Source organism: Budorcas taxicolor, chromosome 21 (assembly GCF_023091745.1).
Source record: "Budorcas taxicolor isolate Tak-1 chromosome 21, Takin1.1, whole genome shotgun sequence".
Lineage (NCBI taxonomy): Eukaryota > Metazoa > Chordata > Mammalia > Artiodactyla > Bovidae > Budorcas > Budorcas taxicolor.
In genome coordinates this window covers 5016469-5043231 of record NC_068930.1, presented here as the reverse complement: position 1 = coordinate 5043231, position 26763 = coordinate 5016469, and the positions used below count along the sequence as shown (strand labels likewise).

The 26763-nt window shown below is 41.2% G+C and overlaps 1 pseudogene; it reads left to right on the top strand.

Annotated features, from left to right (window-relative positions):
• LOC128066964 (eukaryotic translation initiation factor 4E-like) overlaps window positions 1–25059 on the top strand; it is a 62386-nt pseudogene extending 37327 nt beyond the window's left edge.
• The last annotated feature ends 1704 nt before the right edge of the window (window positions 25060–26763 follow it).

Here is a 26763-nt window from a genome sequence, read left to right as displayed (position 1 = left end):
GACTGTGTGGATCACAACAGACTGTGGAGAATCTGAAAGAAATGGGCATACCAGACCACCTGACCTGCCTCTTGAGAAACCTGTATGTAGATCAAGAAGCAACAGTTAGAACTGGACATGGAGCAATGGACTGGTTCCAAGTTAGGAAAGGAGTACGTCAAGGCTGTATATTGTCACCCTGCTTATTTAACTTATATGCGGAGTACATCATGCGAAATGCCAGGCTGGATGAAGCACAAGCTGGAATCAAGATTGCCAGGGGAAATACCAATAACCTCAGATATGGAGATCATACCGTCCTTATGACAGAAATTGAACAAGAACTAAAGAGTCTCTTGATGAAAGTGAAAGAGAAGAGTGAAAATGTTGTCTTAAAATTCAACATTCAAAAAACTAAGATTATGGCACCTGGTCCCCTTATTTCATGGCAAATAGATGGGGAAACAATGAAAACAGTGACAGACTTTTTTTTGGGAGGTGAAGGAGCTCCAAAATTACTGCAGATGGTGACTGGAGCCAAGAAATTAAGACACTTGCTCCTTGGAAGAAAAGCTATGACCAACGGAGATAGCATATTAAAAAGCAGAAACATTACTTTGCCAGCAAAGGTCCGTCTAGTCAAAGCTCTGGTTTTTCCAGCAGTTATGTAAGCATTTGAGAGTTGGACTATAATGAAAGCTGAGCACCAAAGAATTGATGCTTTTGAACTATGATGCTGGAGAAGACTCTTGAGAGTCCCTTGGACTGCAAGATCAAACCAGTCACTCCTAAAGGAAATCAGTCCTGAATATTCATTGGAAGGACTGAAGTTGAAGCTGAAACTCCAATACTTTGGCTACCTGATATAGAGAACTGACTCCTTGGAAAAGACACTAATCCTGGAAAAGATTGAAGGCAAGAGGACAGGGGGACAACAGAGGATGAGATGGTTGGATGGCATTAGTGACTCGATGGACATGAGTTTGAGTGAACTCCAGGAGCTGGTGGTGGACAGGGAGGCCTGATGTGCTGCAGTCCATGGTGTCACAAAGAGTCAGACACGACTGAGTGACTGAATTGAACTGATAGGTTTTGGGTCATCATGTTTTGTTGTCATTTGTTTTTAGGTATGTTTTTAATTTCCCCTTTGCATCTGCCTGAAATTGTGTCTGCCTGAAATGCAGGAGACCTGGCTTTGATTCCTGGGTCGGGAAGATCCCCTGGAGAAGGAAATGGCAATCCACTCCAGCACTCTTGCCTGGAGAATCCCATGGACGGAGGAGCCTGATAGGCTACAGTCTATGGGGTCGCCAAGAGTTGGACACGACTAATCAACTTCACTATTTCCCCTTTGGTTTCTTCAGTAACCTGTTGGTGGTTTAGAAGCATATTGCTAATCTCCATGCGTTTGTGTTTTTCATAGATTTTTTTCCCTGTAATTGATATCTAATCTCATAGCATTGTGGTCAGAAAAGATGTTGGATATGATTTGAATTTTGTTTAATTTCCTGGGATTTGAATTGTGTCCCAAGAGGTGATCTGTCTGAGGGATTGTTCCATGTTTACTTGAGAAAGAAGTGTATTCTGCTGCTTTTGAATGGAATGTCCTGTAGATATCAATTAAATTTATTTGGTCTAATGTGTCATTAGGGCTTGCACTTCCTTGTTAATTTTCTGTCTGGATGATCTGTCCATCAGTGTAAGTGAAGTGTTAAAGTTCCCCACTATTATTATGTTACTGTCAAATCCCCTTTTTGCAGCTGTTGGTGTTTGCCTTATGTATCGAGGTGCTTCTATGTTCAGTTCAGTTCAGTCGCTCAGTCATGTCCGACTCTTTGCGATCCCATGAGTCACAGCACGCCAAGCTTCCCTGTCCATCACCAACTCCCAGAGTTCACTCAGACTCATGTCCATCGAGTTGCTGATGCCATCCAGCCATCTCATCCTCTGTCGTCCCCTTCTCCTCCTGCCCCCAATCCCTCCCAGCATCAGAGTCTTTTCTAATGAGTCAGCTCTTCGCATGAGGTGGCTAAAGTATGGGAATTTCAGCTGCATCAGTCCTTCCAATAAACACCCCAGACTAGTCTCTTTTAGGATGGACTGGTTGGATCTCCTTGCAGTCCAAGGGAGTCTCTGGAGCCAATTATACAGAGTGAAGTAAGCCAGAAAGAAAAACACCAATACAGTCATCCTGCTTATTTAACTTATATATGGTTCTATGTTGGGTGTATGTTTATTTATAATTGATCCTATTATCATTTACATTATTGTTTGGGGTTTGTTTTTTCATGTCTTTTCCTTTTCTTCTGTGTTCTTTTCTTTTCCTTCTCTTATGTTCCTTAACATTTGTTATAAGTCTGGTTTGGTGATGCTGAATTCTCTTTCATTTGTCTGTAAGGCTTTTGACTTCTCCATTGAATCTGAATTAAATCCTTGCTTGGTAAATAATCTTGCTTGTAGGATTTTTCCTTTCATCTGTTTAAGTATATCCTGCCACTCAGTTCTATCCTGCACCATTTCTTCTAATAGGTCAGCTGCTAACCTTATGGGGATTCCCTTGCATGTTATTTGTTGCTCTTCCCTCGCTGCTTTTAATATTTTTATATGTGTATAATTTTTGTTAGTTTGATTATTAAGTGTCTTGGCATTTTTCTTCTTGGGTTTATCCTGTGTGGGACTTCCTGGACTTCTGTGGCTATTTACTTTCCCATGTTAGGGAGGTTTTCAAGTATAATCACCTCAAATATTTTCTTACACCCTTTCTTTTTGTCTTCTTCTTCTGGAACCCCTATAACTTGAATGTTGGTGTGCTTAATGTTGTCTCAATGGTCTCTGAGACTGTCTTCACTTTTTTTCATTATTTTCTCTTTATTCTACTCTGCTTCAGTTATTTTCACTATTCTATCTTCCATCTTACTTCTCCACTCTTCTGCTTCAGTTATTCTGCTATTTGTTCCAGCTACTGTATTTTTTATTTTAGTTGTTGTGCTGTTCATCAATGATCATTTGCTATTTAGTTTCATACATCTCAGAGGATGAGATGGTTGGATGACATCACCAACTCAATGGACATGAGTTTGAGTAAACTCCAGGAGTTGGTGATGGACAGGGAGGCCTGGTGTGCTGCAGTCCATGGGGTCACAAAGAGTCAGACTCGACAGAGTGACTGAACTGACTGACCAACTGAGTCCTTGTAAGTCCTAGTTAAACATTGTTTGTATCTTCTTAATCTGTGCCTCCATTTTAGTTATTTGTGCCTCCATTCTATTTCTGAGATTTTGGTTCATTTTTACTATAATTACTGTGAATTCTTTTTCAGGTAGACTGCCCATTTCCTCTTCATTTGTTTGGTCTCATGGATTTTTATCTTTCTCCTTCACCTGCTGCGTATTTCTTTATCTTCTAGTTTTGTTTAACTTACTGTTTGGGGGTCTCCTTTCTGCAGGCTGCAAGGTAATAGTTCCTCTTGCTTGTGGTGTTTGCCCCCAGTGAGCCTTGTGTAAGCTTCCTGGTGGGGAGAAGTTGTACCTGTGTTCCGGTGGATGGACCTGGATCTTGTCTGTTTGTTGGGCAGCGCTGCATCCAGTGGTGAGCTTTGGGTTGGGCTGTCTATGAGCTTAGTATAGCTTTCGGCAGACTTTTTGCTAATGGGCAGGGTTGCATTCCTATTTTGCTAGTTGTTTGGTATGAGGTATCCAGCACTAGAGCTTGCTGGCTGTTGAACTCTAGGTCTTAGTATTGAGATACAGGCTTCTGGGAGAGCTCTTACCAATTAATATTCTGTGGAGTTGGGAGTTCTCTGGTGTTTCAACGTTCTGGACTCAGGTCTTCCACCTTGGAGGCTCATACGTAACCCCTGGCTAGAGCACCAAGAGCTTGCAAGCCACACAGCACAAAGGAAAAGGAGGAATAATAATAATAATAATAAAAAAGCAGATAAACAAACAAAAAAAAAGTGGAGAGAGAAAACCCCAAGACAAATGGTAAGAGAAAAACTAAATAGCCAAAAACATACAAAGAAATACACTCAGAAAATGTAAGAAGAGAAAAAAAAAAAGAAAGAAAGAAAGAAAAAAGAGGAAACAAAAAAGAAGAGAGTAATCAAATTAATAAGACAACCCATAAAGGGAAACAAAACTAAAAACTAAACTAGCAGAAACAAAAAATGAAGAGGATGACCCAGACAGATGTTATGGGGAGGGAGGTGGGAGGGGGGTTCATGTTTGGGAACTGACCTGGCCCGAAAAAAGAAAAAAAAATGAAGAGGAAATCAAACACAGAAAACAAACTAAAAAAGGGCAGAGAAAACATAAAGCAAGCAAAAATAGAATGAAAAGGATAAAATCTAAAAACAAAAGCGAGATGGGAACAAAAGGAAAAGTTACCAAACATCAAAGAAGCACAGTAAAACTAGGAAAATATAAAATATAGTTAAAATAAGATTCAAACAAAAGAAAAAAGTAAAAAAATAAAATTAAAAAAATAATAATAAAAAAAGAAAAAAGAAAAACATGGAAAAAGGCAATATAACAAAAAGTACAGTAGAAATAGTAAAATTAAAATATATTTTAAAATTACAGCATAAGAAATAAAATGGAAATAAAATAAAGATTAAAAGAATAATAAGAAGAACATCAGTAGAATGGAAACATACACATAGAGAGAGTAGGAGGAAGAAGAATATTTTCCTGTAGCCTCAGCTGTCAGTGCCCTTACCCCCACAGTGAGACTTAGCCTACCCAGGAAGTCCTTCAGTATTTCTTGGAAGGTCTCTGGACCTGCTGTGCACAACGTGGGGCCAGCTCAGGCTCTGACCTGGCCTTATGCCAGCATGTGCTTGACTCCAAAATCTGCAATTGCCCCCAAAGTGCATAGCCTCAAATGTGAGAACACACATTGTCTAGGGTTGGAAAGATCCCCTGGAGGAGGAGGCATGGCAACCCACTCCAGTATTCTTGCTTGGAGAATCCCATGGACAGAGGAGCCTGGCGGGCTGCATTCCATGGGGTCACAAAGAGCTGGACACGACAGACTGAGCGACCAAGCACACAGCTGGTAGACGTAGAGGTTACCAAGCCAATTGCGGGAATTTAACCTGTTGCTCCTGCAGCTGCACATGAGACTCTTCCTCTTCCTTGGTCACACTTCCAGAACTCAGTTTCAGTTTTGGGCCTGCCTCTCTTTGTGTGCTGTCCTCTGATGGCTGTTCCCCACCCAGACAAGAGGGTTGAAAGCCCGGGGCTCAGTGGCTCATTCAGGCCAGGCAGAGGGAGTGATACGGCAGTCCCAGTCGGAATGTGTGGGGAGTGCCTGTGGTGGCAGAGACTGCCAGGGAGTTGCTACAGCTTAAGGTGGGCCTTGTGTTCTCCTGGGGGGAGTCATACCTGGACCGAGGGATGCTCAGCAGTGCCAGGCTGCAGGCTTCTGGGAAGCTGTGGGTGGTGATCTGCACTTGCTCACAGGTTTGTGGCAGCTGAGGCAGGTGTCCTGCCCACTTCTGAACTTGGAGATAGCAGCCAAGGTTTGCACCGCCTCTGGAGCCTATGTAGATGGTGCCCTTTTGTCTGTGAGTGCATGGAGTTAGAGGTTCCTGGGCTGGCCCTCCCTTTCCATGCATCCCAAGACAATGATCTCTTGCCTGTCCAGCAAGCCCAGCCTTTTCCCTGGACTCCCTCAGGTGTGTTATGCTAGCACCCCCAGGCTGTCTTCACAGCAGTCAATCCCCATCATCTCCCTGGGTTCTGACCTCCAAGGTCTATGCCTCAGCACCCAGCCCCCACCACCCTGGCAGGCATGCAGACAAATGTCTCATACTGAGGGGTGTTGGTTGGCACCAACATCTATGCAGAATTTTCTCTGCTTTGCTCTCCACATGCCTGCTGCTTCACTCTCTTCTGAGGCTCTGAAACTTCCCCCTGTCCCTACCAGTGAGGGGATTTCCTTGTGTGCAAAAATTTTTCCTCATTCACAGCTCCCTCCTAGAGGCACAGGTCCTGTCTGGATTCCTTTGTCTCTCTTTCATCTTATTTTTTTTAAAATTTCTTTACCCTGCCCTGTTATGTGGAGATTATCTTACCATTTTGGCAGTCTGCCAGCATTCAGGAGGTGTTTGTTCTGTAGGAGCTGTCCCACATGCAGAAGTATTTTTGGTGTATTTGTAGGAAGGAAGGGGATCTCTGTGTCTTCTCTGCCATCCTGATGGCCTCACTTTTGTTCATTTTATATATTGTAGTTTACATCTGTATGTTTCTATTTTGCAGCCTATTGTGACATGTGAGGTTGCTTGTGAGGTGCCTGCAGCACTCACAGAAGAGAGACAGAGATTTGGGCAGAAGAGAGACAGGGACAGCCTCTGTATGGGAGGAACACAGAAGCAGAGGAGCAGACGGAGGTCAGAGGGACAGAATCTGCTGGTTTCCCAGAATCTATCCAGCTTAATTGGAAAGCAGAGCCTACCCAGGAATGAACGGAGGTGGCTGGAAAATGTTCTCTCTGTTCTGATTACAAGGGCTGGAAAGGCATTGGTGAATTGGGCTGACTGCAAAGAGAGTGTATATGTTGATAGCTTCTGGGTAAGCAATTTGATCACATGTATTTAGAACTTTGATAATGTTTATACCCTCTGCCCAGGAATTACTCTCTTAGGAATTTATTCTAATGCACATTTATTGAAATACATTTAACTTGGGAAAATTATACACAGTTCAATAAGGAAAAATCTTCCAAGTTTCCAAATGAGGAGGTGCTTTGCAGCTTAAAGATTACTTTGCTTTGGAATAATAATTACAAACCTGGTAAAGAGTTAGACAGATACATATTTCCATTTGTCCATCAGAATCCTGGTCTGTACCTGTGACCTGGGAGAATTACTATGGGGATGCCTTTCACTGTCACTCCACTGTAGTGTAGCAACTGCACAGAGATGGCCATGAAACTTTATGTGCTTTTTTTAACTGGGACTCTCTGGGAAACTGGCTCTGATTATATATAGCATCTGCCAATTTCTGTGGTGTAACTACTTCCACTGTGGCCTATATCAAGCTACAATAGGAGGTCCCTAAAGATGGGTTGGGGCTGGGATGAGCACAGTCACTCTCCTGAGCCATCCCAGAAACTCAGCCCACTTCTGGGGAAAAGTGACACTATGTGGTGAGGACTCCACAAGGCCTGTCTTTGTGTTTGGAGGTAGCCTTTTGCTCTTCTCAGTTTTGCAGGGGCGAGGAGGGAGTGTGACAGCCACTAGGCACCATCCCTAGAGAGGGCAACCCCTGCATTTGAGGCCGTCAGGGGTTGAAGGTTCCTGCTGCTCTTTGGGGAGGGGGTGCCTCTGTGCTCGATTTCCTTGTTGGTCCAGGAGGTGCTCCCTGCCTCATATGCCCCACCTCACCATATGCCCTACCTCATGGCAACAGGGCCAGCTCTGATCGCTGGCCTTGCTCCTATCCTCCCAGTCTTCCAAGGATAGCAGGGACAGACTGACTCCTTGAGGGACATTTAACAGTATACATAACAGGAAACAGGTCTTAATGGAGAGGAAGGACAAGGAATCACCGAGCAGGGCGAAGCTGCAGGAAGCACTGGGTGTTCTTGTGCCATCCTGTTGGACAGAAGTGGGATGTAGATGGCCAGGCCCAGGAATCTATGTTACTGACAAACTTCACCATCCTGTGTTTTCAAGGGATGCAGCCACACCATGAATATGAACTAAGTGGAAACCAGAGTGACCACATCCTTGTCTGTCCTTGTCTGTCATCTTGTCTGTCATCCCCACTGGCTTCTGCTTCTGAGCTACAGTCACAAAGTCCATCACGGCCTGAGCCATGAGCAGAGCACACCTGGATGGGGATCCTTCTTGGTGCAGCCAAAGTGTCTGAAGATATTTCCAAACTCAGATTATATTTTCATACTGCTATGATCTGAATTTTATCTCTCCTTAAAGTTCATATGCTAAATCCAAATGCTCAAGGATGATAGCATTAGGAGGTGGGATATTTGGGAGGTGATTAAACTATAAGGATGGAGCCTTCAGGGATGGGATTGGATTTTTATAAAAGAGGCTCCAGAGAGATGTCTCAGCCCCTCCATGTGAGGACACAGCAAGAAAGTGTAGATTATGAACCAGGATGCAGGCTCTCAGCAGATCAAGATCCCACCCACACCTTAATCTTGGACTTCCAGCCTCCAGAACCATGAGAAATAAACTTTGTTGTTTATAAGTCATCCACTCTGTGGCATTTTGTTATAAAGCCCAAAGGGATTAAGACACAGACATTCATTTCCTCACAAAATATTTATTAAGCACCTACTAGGTGCTAGGCACAACTGTGGGCACTCAGGATACCCCAGTTACCAGTAACAAGAAAAAATAAATAAAAATTCCTACCTGTGAAGATCTATTTTTTGCAAAGAGAAGACAGATGATCAATGATGTGCTGTGTTGAAGGTGGTCAGTGCTTGAGAAATAATAGAGCAGGGCAAGGGGATAGAAGTACAGTCTGCCCTTGGAGTCTGTGTGTTCCTCTCTGCAGATTCAATCAACTTTGGATAAAAAAATATTCTGGAAAAAAAAAAAAAGAACTAACTCCAGAGAGTTCCAAAGAGCAAAACTGGACACACGTAGCAGTTATTTGCATTATATTTACAACTATTGGCTTCCCTGGTGGCTCAGAGGTTACAGCATCTGCCTGGAACGAGGGAGACCCAGGTTCGATCCCTGGGTCAGGGAGATCCCCTGCAGAAGGAAATGGCAACCCACTCCAGTACTCTTGCCTGGAGAATCCCATGGAGGGAGGAGCCTGGTAGTCTACCGTCCCAAAGAGTAGGACAGGACTGAGCGATTTCACTTCACTTCACTTCACATAGTATTTACATTATATCAGATGTTATAAGTAGTTATGTTGTTGCTGTTCAGTCATAAAGTCATCTCCAACTCTGAGATCCCATGGACTGCAGAAAGCCAAGTTTCCCTGTCCTTCACGGTCTCCCAGAGTTTGCTCAGATTCAGGTCCATTGAGTCCATGATGCTATCTAACCATCTCATCCTCTGCTATCGCCTTCTCCTTTTACATTTAATCTTTCCCAGCATCAGGGTCTTTTCCAATGAGTTGTCTCTGCATCAGGTGGCCAAAGGATTATTCAGGACTGATTTCCTTTAGGATTGACTGATTTGATCTCCTTGCAGTCCAAGGGATTCTTAAGAATCTTCTCTGCACCACAATTCAAAAGCATCGGTTATTCCCCATTCAGCCTTCTTTATGGTCCAACTCTCACATCCATACCTAACTACTGAAAACAAACAAACAAACATAGCTTTGACTATACTAACCTTTCTCAGCAAAGTGATGTCTTTGCTTTTTAATATGCTGTCTAGTTTTGCCATAGCTTTCCTTCCAAGGAGCAAGCATCTTTTAATTTCATGACTGCAGTCAGAGTCCGCAGTATTTTTGGAAACCAAGAAAATAAAATCTGGTGCTGTTTCCACATTTTCTCCTTCTGTTTGCTGTGAAGTGATGGGACAGAAAGCCATGATCTTAGTTTTTTGAATGTGGAGTTTTAAGCCAGCTCTATTGCTCTTCTCTTTCACTCTCACCAAGAAGTTCTTAAGTTCCTCTTCACTTTCTGCCATTAAAGTGATATCATCTGCATATCTGAGATTGTTGATATTTCTCCCAGCAATCTTGATACCAGCTTGAGCTTCATCCGGCCAGCATTTCATTTGATGCACTCTGAATATAAGTTAAATAAGCATGGTGACAATATACAGCATTGACATACCCTTTTCCCAATTTTGAACCAGTCCATTGTCCCATGTCTAGTTCTGTTACTTCTTGACCTGCATGCAGGTTTCTGAGGAAACAGATTAAGTGGTCTGGTATTCCCATCTCTTAAGAATTTTCCACAGTTTGTTGTGATCCACACAGTTAAAGGCTTTAGCATAGTCAGTGAAGCAGAAATAGATTTGTTTTCTTGAGTTCTCTTACTTTAAGATCCAATGAATGTTGGCAATTTGATCTCTGGTTCCTCTGCTTTTTATAAACCCAACTTGTACATCTGGGATTTCTCGGTTCACGTACTGTTGAAGACTAGCTCAAAAGATTTTGAGCATAGCCCTGCTAGCATGTGAAATGAGTGCCATTGTATGGTTGTCTGAACATTCTTTTGCATTGCCCTTTTTGGGGATAGGAATGAAAACTGACCTTTTTGACCTTTTCCAGTCCTGTGGCCACTGCTGAGTTTTCCAAATTTGCTGGCGTATTGAGTACAACATCATCTTTTAGGATTTGAAATAGCTCAACTAGAATTCTATCACCTCCACTAGTTTTGTTCATAGTAATGCTTCCTTAAGGCCCATTTGACTTCCCACTCTGGGATATCTAGCTTTAGGTTAGTAACTACACCATTGTGGTTATATGGGTTATTAAGACTTTTTGGTATAGTTCTTCTGTGTATTGTTACCCTTTTCTTAATCTCTCTCACTTCTGTTAGGTCCTTACTGTTCCTGTCCTTTATTGTGCCCATCCTAGATAAGTAATCTGGAGACAGTTTATAATATATGGTAGGATGTGCACAGATTACATGCAAATATCATATCATTTTATAAAAGGAGTTTGAGCATCCATGGATTTTAGCATCTTTATGAGTGAGGGTGGGGGGAGAGGGTTCTGTGGGTACTGAGAGATGAATGTACTTGATGGGCACCAGGGAGGAAATCCAAAACTCTCCCTTAATTTTCCCAGCAATCAGCCACATAATTTAGTGAACTAATGCGTTGGTCCAGTCGGTCTCCAGCACAGAGCCCACTGGGTCCTGTTCCTACATTCACACTCCCATGTTTGCATCCAAGTCTCACTGCTGTGGAAAGTAAATCCTCTCTAAAGGATTTACCAGAATGTCCCAATGGCACAGGTCATTAGGTCCCTGTGAAACAGACTCCCTTCCTTGATGAATGAGACAGAAATCCTGGTCCTGACGGGGTTATATTTGTGGTGGAAAGATGCAAACTGTCCCAAACATGGGAGGAAGGGTTGGAGACAGCTGAAGGTTCTGGAGTGTGTGGAAGGGTATGTGGAGGGGAGGAATGTCAAAGGAAATGCTACAGAGGAAGATGAGCATTCCTCAGGTAGACGAGGGAGACAAGGAGCTTCCAGCAAAGGAAACACTCGAACACTTTCTGCATTCTTACCTGATCACCTGCAGATGGTCAGGTCCCCATTTACCTTGTCCACTCCCTCCTTAGTCCCTACAGGATGAGGACAGTCAGTGCTAGGTAAATACTTATTATGAGGAAGAAGAGAAGGAAAAACACAAGGAAACACCCTTCAGTGGGGAGACAGGCTAGTCTGGTAGAGCTGAGGTGGGAAAACCAAGGGAAGAGGTGAAATTAGAAATTCAGGGGAGGCAGAGGCAAGAGTAGGCCTGGTGTGCTGCAGCCCATGGGGTCGCAGAGAGTCGGACACAACTGAGCAACTGAACTGAACTCAACTGAACAGAGAGGCAAGAGTCTGGTGTGGCATAGTGAGGAGCTAGGCTTCATTCTGAAGGAGTGATGGGAACTCTTTGAGTATTTTAAGAAGGCGAGAACACATGGTTGGTGTTACATAGTAGAAAAATTGCCCTGGAAGTGGTAGGCCTGATGGACATGGAGCAGAAAAGGTAGTTGGAGCGTTGGACAGGATATGTGCTTGCAGACCAGCTTAGAAAACTTGGGAAAGCTGGAACAGCATGGCATATTGAGCAGGGTGGTCAGGCCAGGCAGGCAGGGGTGGAAGGAGGGCAGGGCAGAAAGAAGGCACATCATGTTGCTTAAAGATGCATTATGTTTCTTCAAGAATCAAGACTGCACGTTGAAAATATTTTTTTTCATCCATCCTAATTGGCATTTCTTCACTTACATTTTTTTCAGGTTAGAAATTTGTGGTAAATTAAAGGAAAACACCAACTTAGTGTGTGCAAAAGGATCCCAACAGTGTAATAGAACTGTGTTATATCAGTCCCGGTGAAATTGCAGAGATCTAGCCTACACTCTGCTCTGCACCCTTCCTCTCAGGCACTGCGCACAGAAAGGTGTCCCCTCTGTTCTAACCATGGTGTAGGCTCAGTCCACTGTAGATTTTAATGGCAGGGCTCTGGGTTAGCATCTCTTCCCACTCAGACTTGGAGTGAGAGTAGCTCTACCTTTACATACTCTAAATTCTCTTTTTGTTGTTGTTTTTCTGAGCTTCAAAATTTAACATGGGAACTTGCTTGTGAGCTTCATTACTCTTGCTCAAACTGGATTTCTGTTCATGAAGTTCCTTTTTATATCAACAAACAGATTCCTCAGGAGGCCAAAAACAAACCTGGACTTGACTACCTAGCAATATTATGTTGGCTATATGATGGTAAACTGGTAATCAATTTTCCTCCCAAATTTTTATTATGAAAAACTTAAACATAAAGAAGAAATGAGAGACTACTACAGTGGACATTCACATATCTGCCAACAATATTCAATATTCCACACTTCGTCATGTGAACTTCTCTACCTAACCTAGCTGCACTTTTTTTGGACCTATTAGAAAGAACGTTACACTACTTTACCTCTTCAGCATGCATTTCTTGGGGAAAAAATAATTCTCTATGACTACAACAGCATCAGTTCAGTTCAGTTCAGTCACTCAGTCGTGTTCAATTCTGCAACCCCATGGACTGCAGCATGCCAGGCTTCCTTGACTATCACCAACTTCCAGAGCTTGCTCAAACTCATGTCCATCGAGTTGGTGATGCCATCCAACCACCTCATCCTCTGTCCCCTTCTCCTCCTGCCTTCAATCTTTCCCAGCATCAGTGTCTTTGCACCCTACTCCAGTACTCTTGCCTGGAAAATTCAAAGGACGGAGGAGCCTGGTGGGCTGCAGTCCATGGGGTCGCTAAGAGTCGGACACGACTGAGCGACTTCACTTTCACTTTTCACTTTCATGCACTGGAGAAGGAAATGGCAATCCACTCCAGTATTCTTGCCTGGAGAGTCCCAGGGATGGGGGAGCCCAGTGGGCTGCTGTCTCTGGGGTCGCACAGAGTCGGACACGACTGAAGCGACTTAGCAGCAGCAGCAACAGTTTTTCACATCAGGTGGGCAAAGGATTGGAGCTTCAGCTTCAACATCAGTCCTTCCAATGAATATTCAGGACTGATTTCTTTTAGAATGGACTTGTTGGATCTCCTTGCAGTCCAAGGAACTCTCAAGAGTCTTCTCCAACACCACAGTTCAAAAGCATCAATTCTTCAGTGCTCAGCCTTCTTCATAGTCCAACTCTTACATCCATACATGACTACTGGAAAAACCACAGCTTTGACTAGACAGACCTTTGTTAACAAAGTAATGTCTCTGCTTTTTAATATGTTGTATAGGTTGGTTATAACTTTTCTTCCAAGGAGCAAGCATCTTTCAATTTCATAGCTGCAGTCACCATCTGCAGTGATTTAGGAGATTCCCCCCCCCACCACCACACAAAAAAAGATCTCTACTGTTTTCAATGTTTCCCCATCTATTTGCCATGAAATGATGGGACTGGATGCCATGATCTTAGTTTTTTTAATGTTAAGTTTCAAGTCAGCTTTTTCACTCTCCTCTTTCACTTTTATTAAGAGTTTCTCTTCACTTTCTGGCATAAGGGTAGTGTCATTTGCATATCTGAGATTATAGATATTTCTCCTGTCAATCTTGATTCCAGCTTGTGCTTCATTCAGCCTGATATTTTGCATGATGTACTCTGCACATAAGTTAAATAAGCAGGGTGACAATATACAGCCTTGAAGTACTCCTTTCCCAGTTTGGAACCAAACTGTTGTTCCAGGTCTTCTCGACCTGCATACAGATTTATCAGGAGGCAAGTAAGGTGGTCTGGTATTCCTTCAACAGCATAATTACACTTAACTTTAATTCTCTAATATCTACCAGTTGTCTCTAAAATGTTTTCTAATTAATTAATTTGTTTTAATTGGAGGCTAATTACTTTACAATATTGTGGTGGTTTTGCCACACATTGACATGAATCAGCCATGGCTGTACAAGTGTTCCCCATCCCAAAACCCCTCTCAACTCCCTCCCCACTCCATCCCTCTGGGTTGTCTCAAGGCATTGGCTTTCAGTGCCGTGTTTCATGCATCAAACTTGGACTGGCAATCTGTTTCACATATGGTAATATACATGTTTCAATGTTATTCTCTCAAATCATCCCACCCTCGCCTTCTCCCACAGAGTCTAAAAGTCTGTTCTTTACATCTGTCTCTTTTGCTGTCTCACATATAGGGTCATCTTTACCATCTTTCTAAATTCCTTATATATGCATTAATATACTGTATTGGTGTTTTTCTTTCTGACTTACTTCACCCTGTATAATAGGCTGTAGTTTCATCCATCTCATTAGAACTGATTCAAGTGTGTTCTTTTTAATAGCTGAGTAATATCTCATTGTGTATATGTACCACAGCTTTCTTATCCATTCCTTTGCCAATGGGCATCTAGGTTGCTTCCATGTCCTAGCTATTGTAAACAGTGCTGCAATGAACACTGGGGTATACATGTCTCTTTCAATTCTGGTTTCCTCAGTGTGTATGTATGCCCAGCAATGGGATTGCTGGGTTGTATGGCAGTTCTATTTCCAGTTTTTTAAGGTATCTCCACACTGTTCTCCATAGTGACTATACTAGTTTGCAGTCCCACCAACAGTGTAAGAGAGTTCCCTTTCCTCCACACCCTCTCAAGCATTTATTGTTGGGCAGCTGTGACTGGTGCACTAAGCATGGGTGAGAGGAGCTACCCCATGTCCAAGGTCAGAGGCAGAAGCCGGGAGGACCCCATGCCTGAAGGTCGGCGGCCAAGAGGAGTAACCCCACGTCCGAGGTCAGGGGCAGCAGCTGAGAGTGCCAGGCTGCAACAGCACAGGAACAGTCGAGAGGAGCCACCCCGCATCAGAGATCAGGGGTGGCAGCCAGGAGGAGCCACTCCACGCCTGAGGCCAGGGGCGGCGGCCGAGTGGAGCAACCCCACATCCAAGGAGCGGTGGCTGTGTGGGTACAGGAGGACTTGGAGGAGCTATCCCACATTGAAGGTCAGGAAGGGCGGTGGTGAGGAGATACCCTTCGTCCAAGGTAAGGAGCAGTGGCTGCGCTTTGCTGGAGCAGTTATGAATATACCCCACGTCCAAGGTAAGAGAAACCCAAGTAAGATGGTAGGTGTTGCAAGAGGGCATCAGAAGGCAGACACACTGAAACCATATTCACAGAAAACTAGTCAATCTAATCACACTAGGACCACAGCATTGTCTAACTCAATGAAACTGAGCCATGCCCGTGGGGCAACCCAAGAAGGGTGGGTCATGGTGGAGAGGTCTGACAGAATGTGGTCCACTGGACAAGGGAATGGCAAACCACTTTGGTATTCTTGCCTTGAGAACCCCATGAACAGTATGAAAAGGCAAAATGATAGGATACTGAAAGAGGAACTCCCCAGGTCTGTAGGTGCCCAACATGCTACTGGAGATCAGTGGAGAAATAACTCCAGAACGAATGAAGGGATGGAGCCAAAGCAAAAACAATACCCAGTTGTGGATGTGACTGCTGATAGAAGCAAGGTCCGATGCTGCAAAGAGCAATAGTGCATAGGAACCTGGAATGTCAGGTCTATGATTGAAGGCAAATTGGAAGTGGTCAAACAAGGGATGGCAAGAGTGAACATCGACATTCTAGGAATCAGTGGCCTAAAATGGGTTGGAATGGGTGAATTTAACTCAGATGATCATTATATCTACTACTGCGGGCAGGAATCCCTCAGAAGAAATGGAGTAGACATCATGGTCAACAAAAGAGTCCAAAATGAGGTACGTGGATGCAGTCTCAAAAACCACAGAATGATCTGTTCATTTCTGAGGCAAACCATTCAATATCACAGTAATCCAAGTCAATACTCCAACTAGTAATGCTGAAGAAGCTGAAGTTGAACAGTTCTATGAAGACCTACAAGACCTTTTAGAACTAACACCCAAAAAAGATGCCCTTTTCATTATAGGGGAGTGGAATGCAAAAGTAGGGAGTCAAGAAAAACCCAGAGTAACAGGCAAATTTGGCCTTGGAATGTGGAATGAAGCAGGGCAAAGACTAATAGAGTTTTGCCAAAAGAACACACTGGTCATAGCAAACACCCTCTTCCAACAACACAAGAGAAGACTCTACATATGGACATCACCAGATGGTCAACACTGAAATCAGATTGATTCTATTCTTTGCAGCCAAAGATGGAGAAGCTCTACACAGTCAACAAAAACAAGACCAAGAGCTGACTGTGGGTCAGATCATGATCTCCTTATTACGAAATTCAGACTTAAATTGAAGAAAGTAGGAAAACCACTAGACCATTCAGGTATGACCTAAACCAAATCCCTTATGATTATACAGTGGAAGTGAGAAATAGATTTAAGGGCCTAGATCTGATAGACAGAGTGCCTGATGAACTATGGAATGAAGTTCGTGACATTGTAGAGGAGACAGGGATCAAGACCATCCCCATGGAAAAGAAATGCAAAAAAGCAAAATGGCTGTCTGAGGAGGCCTTACAAATAGCTGTGAAAAGAACAGAAATGAAAAACAAAGGAGAAAAGGAAAGATATAAGCATCTGAGTGCAGAGTTCCAGAGAATAGCAAGAAGAGATAAGAAAGCCTTCTTCAGCAATTAATGCAAAAAATAGAGGAAAAGAACAGAATGGGAAAGACTAGAGATCTCTTCAAGAAAATTAGAGATACCAAGGGAACATTTCATGCAAAGATGGGCTCAATAAAGGACAGAAATGGTATGGACCTAACAGAAGCAGAAGATATTAAGAAGAGGTGGCAAGAATACACAGAAGAACTGTACAAAAAAGATCTTCATGACCCAGATAATCACGATGGTGTGATCACTCATCTAGAGCCAGACATCCTGGAATGTGAAGTCAAGTGGGCCTTAGAAAGCATCACTACGAATAAAGCTAGTGGAGGTGATGGAATTCCAGTTGAACTATTTCAAATCCTAAAAGATGACGATGTGAAAGTGCTGCACTCAATATGCCAGCACATTTGGAAAACTCAGCAGTGGCCACAGGACTGGAAAGGGTCAGTTTTCATTCCAATCCCAAAGAAAGTCAGTGCCAAAGAATGCTCAAACTACTGCACAATTGCCCTCATCTCACATGCTAGTAAAGTAATGCTCAAAATTCTCCAAGCCAGGCTTCAGCAATACATGAAACATGAACTTCCTGATGTTCAAGTTGGTTTTAGAAAAGGCAGAGGAACCAGAGATCAAATTGCCAGCATCCTCTGGATCATGGAAAAAGCCAGAGAGTTCCAGAAAAACATCTCTTTCTGCTTTATTGACTATGCCAAAGCCTTAGACTGTGTGGATCACAAGAAACTGTGGAAAATTCTGAAAGAGAGGGGAATACGAGACCACCTGACCTGCCTCTTGAGAAATCTGTATGCGGGTCAGGACACAACAGCTGGAACTAGACATGGAACAACAGACTGGTTTCAAATAGGAAAAGAGTACATCAAGGCTGTATATTGTCACCCTGTGTACATCATGAGAAATGCTGGACTGGAAGAAACACAAGCTGGAATCAAGATTGCCAGGGGAAATATCAATACCCTCAGATATGCAGATGACACCACCCTTATGGCAGAAAGTGAAGAGGAACTAAAAAGCCTCTTGATGAAAGTGAAAGTGGAGAGCGAAAACATTGGCTTAAAGCTCAACATTCAGAAAGCGAAGATCATGGCATCCAGTCCCATCATTTCATGGGAAATAGATGGGGAAACAGTGGAAACAGTGTCAGACTTTATTTTGGGGGGCTCCAAAGCCACTGCAGATGGTTATTGCAGCCGTGATATTAAAAGATGCTTACTCCTTGGAAGAAAAGTTATGACCAACCTAGATAGCATATTCAAAATCAGAAACATTACTTTGCTGACTAAGGTCCATCTAGTCAAGGCTATGGTTTTTCCCGTGGTCGTGTATGGATTTGACAGTTGGACTGTGAAGAAGGATGAGCGCTGAAGAGCTGATGCTTTTGAATTGTGGTGTTGGAGAGGACTCTTGAGAGTCCCTTGGACTGCAAGGAGATCCAACCAGTCCATTCTGAAGGAGATCAGTGCTGGGATTTCTTTGGAAGGAATGATGCTAAAGCTGAAACTCCAGTCCTTTGGCCACCTCATGTGAAGAGTTGACTCATTGGAAAAGACTCTGATGCTGGGAGGGACTGGGAGAAGGAGGAGAAGGGGACGACAGAGGATGAGATGGCTGGATGGCATCACTGACTTTGATGGACATGAGTCTGAGTGAACTCCGGGAGTTGGTGATGGACAGGGAGGCCTGGCGTGCTGCGATTCATGGGGTCGCAGAGAGTTGGACACGTCTGAGCGACTGAACTGAACTGAACTGAGACTTTTTGATAGCAGCCATTCTGACGGGGTGAGATGGTACTTCATTGTGATTTGCAGTTCTCTGATAATGAGTGATGTTGAGCATCTTTTCATGTGTTTGTTAGCCATCTATATGTCTTCTTTAAAGAAATGTCTGTTTTGTTCTTGGCCCATTTTTTATTGGGTTATTTGTTTTTCTGATATTGAGCCCCATGAGCTGCTTGTATATTTTTGAGATTAATCCTTTGCCAGTTGCTGTGTGTGCTCCTATTTTCTCCCATTCTGAATGCTGTCTTTTCACCTTGCTTATAGTTTCCTTCATCTTGCAAAAACTTTTAAGTTTAATAGGGTCCCATTTGTTTATTTTTGCTTTTATTTCCATTACTCTGGGAGGTGGGTCATAAAGAATGTTGCTGCGATTTATGTCAGAGAGTGTTTTAGCTATGTTTTCCTCTAGGAGTTTCATAATTTCTGGTCTTACATTTAGATCTTTAATCCATTTTGAGTTTATTTTTGTGTTTGGTGCTAGAAAGTGTTCTAGTTTCATTCTTTTACAGGTGGTTGACCAGTTTTCTCAGCACCACTTATTAAACAGATTGTTTTTTCTTCATTACATACTTTTCCCTCCTTTGTCAAAGAGAAAGTGTCTATAGGTGTGTGGATTTACCTCTGGGTTTTCTATTTTGTTCCATTGATCTATATTTTTGCCTTTGTGGCAGTACCATACTGTCTTGATGACTGTAGCTTTGTAGTATAGTGTGAAGTCTGACACGTTGATTCCTCCAGTTCAATTCTTCTTTATCATGATTTCTTTGGCTATTGGAGTTTTTTTGTATTTCCATACAAATTGTGAAATTATTTGTTCCAGTTCTGTGAAAAATACCATTGGTAGTTTGATAAGGATTGCATTGAATCTATAGATTGCTTTGGGTAGTATACACATTCTCACTGTATTGATTCTTCCAATCCATGAACATAGTATATAAAAGACAATAAAAGTTGTCCAATTTATTGGTATATAGTTGCTGATAGTAGTTTCGTATGATCCTTTGTATTTCTGTGTTGTCTGTTGTGATTTCTCCTTTTTCATTTCTAATTTTGTTGATTTGATTCTTCTCCCCTTTTTTCTTTATGAGTCTGGATAATGGTTTGCCTATTTTCTTTATCTTCTCAAAGGACCAGCTTTTAGTTTTGCTGATTTTTGCTACAGTCTCCTTTGTTTCTTTTTCATTTATTTCTGTTCTATGTTCTGCTCCATCTATTTGTGTCATCTTTGATTTCTCTCATCAGTGTTTTATAGTTTTCTATGTATAGGTCTTTTGTTTCTTTTGGTAGATTTATTCCTAAGTATTTTATTCTTTTTGTTGCTATGGCAAATGGGATTGTTTCCTTAATTTCTCTTTCTGTTTTCTCATTGTTAGTGTATAAGAATGCAAGGGATTTCTGTGTGTTAATTTTATATCCTGCAACTTTACTATATTCATTGATTAGCGCTACTAATTTTCTGGTGGTGTCTTTAGGGTTTTCTATACAAAGGATCATGTCATCTGCAAACAGGGAGAGTTTTACTTCCTCTTTTCCAATCTGGATTCTTTTTATTTCTTTTCCTTCTCTGATTGCTGTGGCTAAAACTTTCAAAACTATGTTGGATAGTAGTAGTGAGTGGGCACCCTTATCTTGTTCCTGACTTTAGGGGAAATGTTTTCAATTTTTCGCCATTGAGGATAATGTTTGCTGTGGGTTTATCATATATGGCTTTTTTTATGTTGAGGTATGTTCCTTCTATACCTGCTGTCTGGAGAGTTTTTATCATAAATGGATGTTGAACTTTGTTAAAGACTTTCTCTTCATCTATTGAGATAATCATATGGTTTTTATCTTTCAATTTGTTAATGTGGTGTATCACATTGATTGATTTGTGAATATTGAAGAATCCTTGCATGCCTGGGATAAAGCTTACTTGTTCATGATGTATGATCTTTTTAATATGTTGTTAGATTCTGTTTGCTAGAATTTTGTTGAGGATTTTTGCATCTATGTTCATCAGTGATATTGGCCTATAGTTTTCTTTTTTGGGGTATCTTTATCTGGTTTTGGTATTAGGGTGATAGTGGCCTCATAGAATGAGTTTGGCAGTTTACCTTCCTCTACAATTTTCTGGAAGAGTTTGAGTAGGATAGGTGTTAGCTCTTCTCTAAATTTTTGGAAGAATTCAGCTGTGAAGCTGTCTGGTCCTGGGCTTTTGTTTGTTGGAAGATTTTTTATTACAGTCTCTACCCCTGTGCTTGTAATGGGTCTGTTAAGATTTTCTATCTCTTCTTGGTCCAGTTTTGAAAGGTTATGTTTTTCTAAGAATTTGTCCATTTCTTTGAAGTTGTCCATTTTATTGCCATATAGTTGCTGATAGTTTCTTATGATCCTTTGTATTTCTGTGTTGTCTGTTGTGATTTCTCTTTTTTCATTTCTAATTTTGTTGATTTGATTCTTCTCCCCTTTTTTCTTTATGAGTCTGGCTAATGGTGTGTCTATTTTCTTTATCTTCTCAAAGAACCAGCTTCTAGTTTTGCTGATTTTTGCTTCCTTTGTTTCTTTTTCATTTGTTTCTGCTCTAATTTTTATTATTTCTTTCCTTCTACTAACGCTGAGGTTCTTCGTTTCTTCTTTTTCTAGTTGCTTTAGGTTATTTATTTGTTTTTTCTCTTGTTTCTTGAGGTAAACTTGTATTTCTATGAACCCTCCCCTTAGCACTGCTTTTACTGAATCCCATAGGTTTTGGATGGAGAAGGAAATGGCAACCCACTCTAGTATTCTTGCCTGGAGAATCCCAGGGGCAGAGGAGCCTGGTGCCATCTATGGGATCTCACAGAGTTGGACACAACTGAAGCGACTTAGCAGCAGCAGTGCATAGGTTTGGGGTTGTCATGTTTTCATTTCCATTTGTTTCTATGAAAATTTTTATTTCATTTCTAATTTCTTCCATAATTTGTTAGTTATTGAGAAGTGTGTTGTATAGCCTCCATATGATTGTATTTTTAATAGTTTTTTTTTCCTGTTGTTGACATCTAATCTTACTGCATTGTGATCAGAAAAGATGCTTGAAATGATTTCAAATTTTTTGAATTTACCAAGGCTAGATTTATGGCCCAGGATGGGATCTATACTGGAGAATGTTCTGTGTGCACTTGAGAAGAGGGTGAAATTCATTGTTTTGGGGGGAAATGTCCTATATATATCAATTAGGTCTAACTGGTCTATTGTATCATTTAAAGTTTGTGTTTTCTTGCTAATTTTCTGTTTGGTTCATCTATCCATAGGTGCTAGTGGGGTATTAAAGTCTCCCACTATTATTGTGTTACTGTTAATTTCCCCTTTCATACTTGTTAGCATTTGCCTTATGTATTGAGGTGCTCCTATGTTGGATGCATACGTATTTATAACTGTTATATCTTCTTCTTGGATTGATCCTTTGATCATTATGTAGTGTCCTCCTTTGTCTCTTTTCATGGTCTTTACTTCAAAGTCTCTTTTATCTGATATGAGTATGGCTACTCCTGCGTTCTCTTGGTCTGCATTTGCATGAAACATGTTTTTCCAACTATTCACTTTGAGTCTGATATGTCTCTTGGTTTGAGGTGGGTCTCCTATAGACAGCATATATAGGGGTCTTGTTTTTGTATCCATTCAGCCAGTCTTTGTCCTTTGGGTGGGCTTTCAACCCATTTACATTTAAGGTAATTATTGATAAGTATAATCCTATTGCCATTTACTTTGTTGTTTTGGGTTTGAGTTTATAAAATTTTTTTATGTTTCCTGTATGGAAAATATCCTTTAGCATTTGTTGAAGAGCTGGTTTCATGGTTGCTGAATTCTCTCAGCTTTTGTTTGTCTGTAAAGCTTTTGACTTCTTCATATTTGAATGAGGTCCTTGCTAGGTATAGTAATCTGGATTGTAGGTTTTTCTCTTTCATTACTTTAAGTATGCCCTGCCATTCCCTTCTGGCTTGAAGAGTTTCTATTGAAAGATTAGCTGTTACCCTTATGGGAATCCCCTTGTGTGTTATTTGCAGCTTTTCCATTGCTGTTTTTAACATTTGCTCTTTGTGTTTGATCTTCATTAGTTTGATTAATACATGTCTTGTAGTGTTTCACCTTGGGTTTATCCTGTTTGGGACTCTCTGGTTTTCTTGGACTTAGGCGGCTGTTTCCTTCCCCATTTTAGGGAAGTTTCCAACTATTATCTCCTCAAGTATTTTCTCATGCCCTTTCTTTGTGTCTTCTTCTGGGACTCCTATGATTTGAATGTTGGGACATTTAACATTGTCCCAGAGGTCTCTGAGGTTGTCTTCATTTCTTTTCATTCTTTATTTCCCCCCTCTCTGCTTCATTTATTTCCATCATTCTATCTTCCACCTCATTTATCCTATATTCTGCCTCAGTTATTCTACTGTTGTTTCCCTCCAGAGTGTTTTTGATCTCAGTTATTGCATTAATCATTATTGATTTACTCTTCTTTATTTCTTCTAGGTCATTATTAAATATTTCTTGCATCTTCTCAATCCTTGTCTTTAATCTATTTATCTGTAACCCCATTTTGTTTGCAAGATTTTGGATCATCTATACTATCATTATTCTGAATTCTTTTTCAGGTAGACTCCCTATCCCCTCCTCTTTGGTTTGGTTTGGTGAGCATTTATCATGTTCTTTTACCTGCCAAATATTTCTCTGACTTTTCATTTTGTTTAGATTTCTGTGTCTGGGGTGTCCTGTCTTTGGCTGGAAGTTCATGGTTCCTCTTTATTATGGAGCCTGCCCTCTGTATGTGGGGTTGGACAAAGTTTCCTGGTTAGGGCAGCTTGCACCTGTGTTCTGGTGGGTAGCTGGATCTCTTCTCTGAAGTGCAGTGAAGGGTCCAGTAGTGAGTTTTAGGGTGTCTATAGCTTTGGCATGGCTTTGGGCAGCCTTTCTTTTAATGCTCAGGGCTGTGTTCCTGTTCTACTGGAGAATTAGCTAGGTATGTCTTGCTCTGGAACTTTTTGGCTCTTGGGTGGAGCTTGGTTTCAGTGTAGGTATGGAGGCTTTTGGGTGAGCTCTTGTCAATTAATGTTCCCTGGAATCAGGAGTTCTCTGATGTTCTCAAGTTTTGGAATTAAGCCTTCTGCCTCTGGTTTTCAGTCTTATTCTTACAGTAGCCTCAAGACTTATCCATCCACACAGCACAGATGATAAAACTTCTAGGTTAATGAAAAATAATTCTCCACAACAAGGGACAAACAGAGAGTTTCACAGAGTTACATGGAGAAAAGAAGAGGGAGGAAGGAGATATAGGTGATCAGGAGAAGAGGGGGAGTCAAAAGAGGAGAGACCAATCTATCCAGTAATAAGTTTCCTAAGTGTTCTCCACAGCCTGGAACACCTAGAGAGATTCACGGAGTTAAGTAGAGAAGGGAAGGGGGAGAGAGGAGATAGAGGTGACCTGGGGAAGAAAAGGGAGAGTCAATAGGGAAGAGAGCAATCAAACCAGTAATCATGTCCCTAAGTGAAAATGGATACTGAAGATTAAATTCTTAAAGGTACAAAATTGATAACAAATACCAAAAAGCAAAGATTAAAAATCCGGAGTAGAGTTTAGACTCTCAAAAATACAATATTAAAAATGCAAAACAAAACCAATCACAAAAATTGTAAAATATATGTGTATATATATATATATGAAATTTACATTAAAACTAGGGTCTTTTTTGGGGAGGAGTGAGGCCTATGGAGAGCTGCTGCTGGTGTGGTTGCCAGCAGGACCTGCTGGGTTTCACAAGTGCCTGTCTTCCATTCATTCATCCTTTCCATGCTGTGCGCATGCCTCAGAGAATGAAAATGGATCTAGGTCTGTCTGTTCTTCCAAGTCTTTACCCTCTGGAAGATTTCACAGACACAGTTTATTGGAAATAGAAACTTAAATTTTCAAGTTAATTTTCCATTTGATTTTCTCTTTATCTCTTCTACTGGCTTCCCTCCCAATTTAGGAAACCACCCCTACTCCGAATCCCCCACCTACAGTAGAAGAGAAAACAGAATCTAATCAGGAGGTTGCTAACCCAGAACACAAAACACCCTTCACAAAACAGATGGGCACTCTGGTTTTTTAAAAATGATAAAAGCAAAACTTGGCAAGCAAACCTTTGATTGATATCTAAGTTTGATATTGTTGAAGACTTTTGGGCTCTGTACAACCATATCCAGTTGTCTAGCAATTTAATGCCTGGCTGTGACTACTCATTTTTAAAGGATGGTATTTAGTCTATGTGGGAAGATGAGAAAAACAAATGAGGAAGACGATGGCTAATTACTCTGAACAAATAGCAGAGATGAAGTGACCTCGACTGTTTTTGGCTAGAGACACTGGTGTGCCTTATTGGAGAATCTTTTGATGACTACAGTGATGATGTATGTAGAGTTATTGTTAACGTTAGAGCTAAAGGTGATAAAATAGCAATATGGACTACTGAATGTGAAAACAGAGAAGCTGCTACACACATAGAGAAGATGTACAAGGAAAGGTTAGGACTTCCTCCAATGACAGTGATTGGTTATCAGTCCCATGCAGGCACAGCTACTCAGAGTGGCTCCACCACTAAAAATAGGTTTGTTGTTTAAGAAGACACCTTCTGAGTATTCTCATAGGAGACTGCCTCAAGGAATTGAGATTTTGGAGCTGAACCAAATCCTCTTCAAAAGAAGCGTGGACTGCATTTAAATTTGATTTCCACCTAACTGTGACTAAGATACAAGAGAAGTCTCATTTGCCTTTGTCTTGTACTTCTGTGTCTATATTTTCTTTTCTTTCTTTTTTTTTTAGAGTGTCCATTATCCCAATCAAAGAATTACAGTACACATCATCCCCAGAATCCATAAATGTATTCCTGGTCCACTCTGTAATAGCTTAATAAAATTAACCATTACAAACACATTTGCCCCATCTACAATATTAAAAAAAAAAAAAAAGAGCTTTCATTTCTATTCCTGACAAGAAAACGATTTTGTTTATGTTCCATTGTATGCAGGAGCATATTTTGCTGATTTGAAAGAGTATGATGCATACAGTTTTCTGGCAATTTTCTTTGTTTCTTTTTACAGCATTATCTTTGCTATACTCTTGCTGATGGCTGCTAGATTTTAATTTATTTTTTTTCCCACTTGATAAGATTAGTGCTTCTGATTTCAGTTTTTCCATTTGTTTTGCTTTAGTTTTTCTTTCTCATGTAACATTGGTGAAGAATCCAGAAATATGACACAAAAGTGGAATAAACATCAATTTTGTGCATTCTTTGATAATTTTCTTTTGTAACTTAACTAAAACACTTTGCTAAAAACTTCTGCATTTCATTCAAATCAGTGATCTATGTTTTTGTGATTTCTTAAACTTAATTGTGGAGTATAAAAAAATGTAACATCATAATTCATTCCTAATTAGAATTAGTATGTCTGTTTTTGTATCTTTATGCTGTGTTTTAACACTTTGTATTACTTAAGTTGTTTTGTTTTGGTTAAAAAATTGGGTCAAGTAGAAAGGCAGTTCCAGTCATATTAAGACAGTGTACGAAACTGTAAATAAAATGTGTACAGTGAATTTTCTTTTGGGCAGCTAGAATTGCCCTTTTATTTCTCCATCTCTGTAGCAAGAATTTGTACTTATTATTGCAAGGCAGCCTCTATTGTGTCTTCCACAGGAGCAGCGTAAGTTTGGAGCATAAGTTTGTTTATTTTGTTTATTTTAATTTTTAATAAATTGAATAGGTAGCATCATAAAAAATAAAGTCTTTTCTTTTGCAAGGTAATAGGTTATAAATATGAAAATTAAAGGAGTAATAAAGAACTTAAATTTTTAATAAATTAAAGTGATAATAGTAAAAATATATCTAGGAATTTCTCTGGAGCTGTTTTGGGCAGTGTGGGATCAGTTCAGTTTCAGATAGTTCCTTGTTCCAGCTTGTGCTTGTTCTCAAGCATAAGCTCCTTTAGTCAATGTTAACGAGTGGGTTTTAATCTGCCTCCGTCACTTCCAGAGCCGTTCCCTCTTCTTTGTTTATTTTGGATCCTCTTTTTGCAAGTCTCTTCAGTGTCTAATTTCTGCCCTGACACAAGGCGGCAAAGTTGGTCACTTATTTAGGCTCACTTGTTCAGTTGTGCTGTGGGGAGGGAGAAACACTGCAAACAAATATCACTGGCATGTGCGGGGTGTGCTCTCAGTGTCTTGGCCACAGTGGGTTTGTTCCCACTCACAGGGCGTGTGCTTCCCCAGTCTACACTGCTCAGGCTTCAGGTTGCTCTGCAGGGGAACTGTCCAAAGTGGGCCCTGGG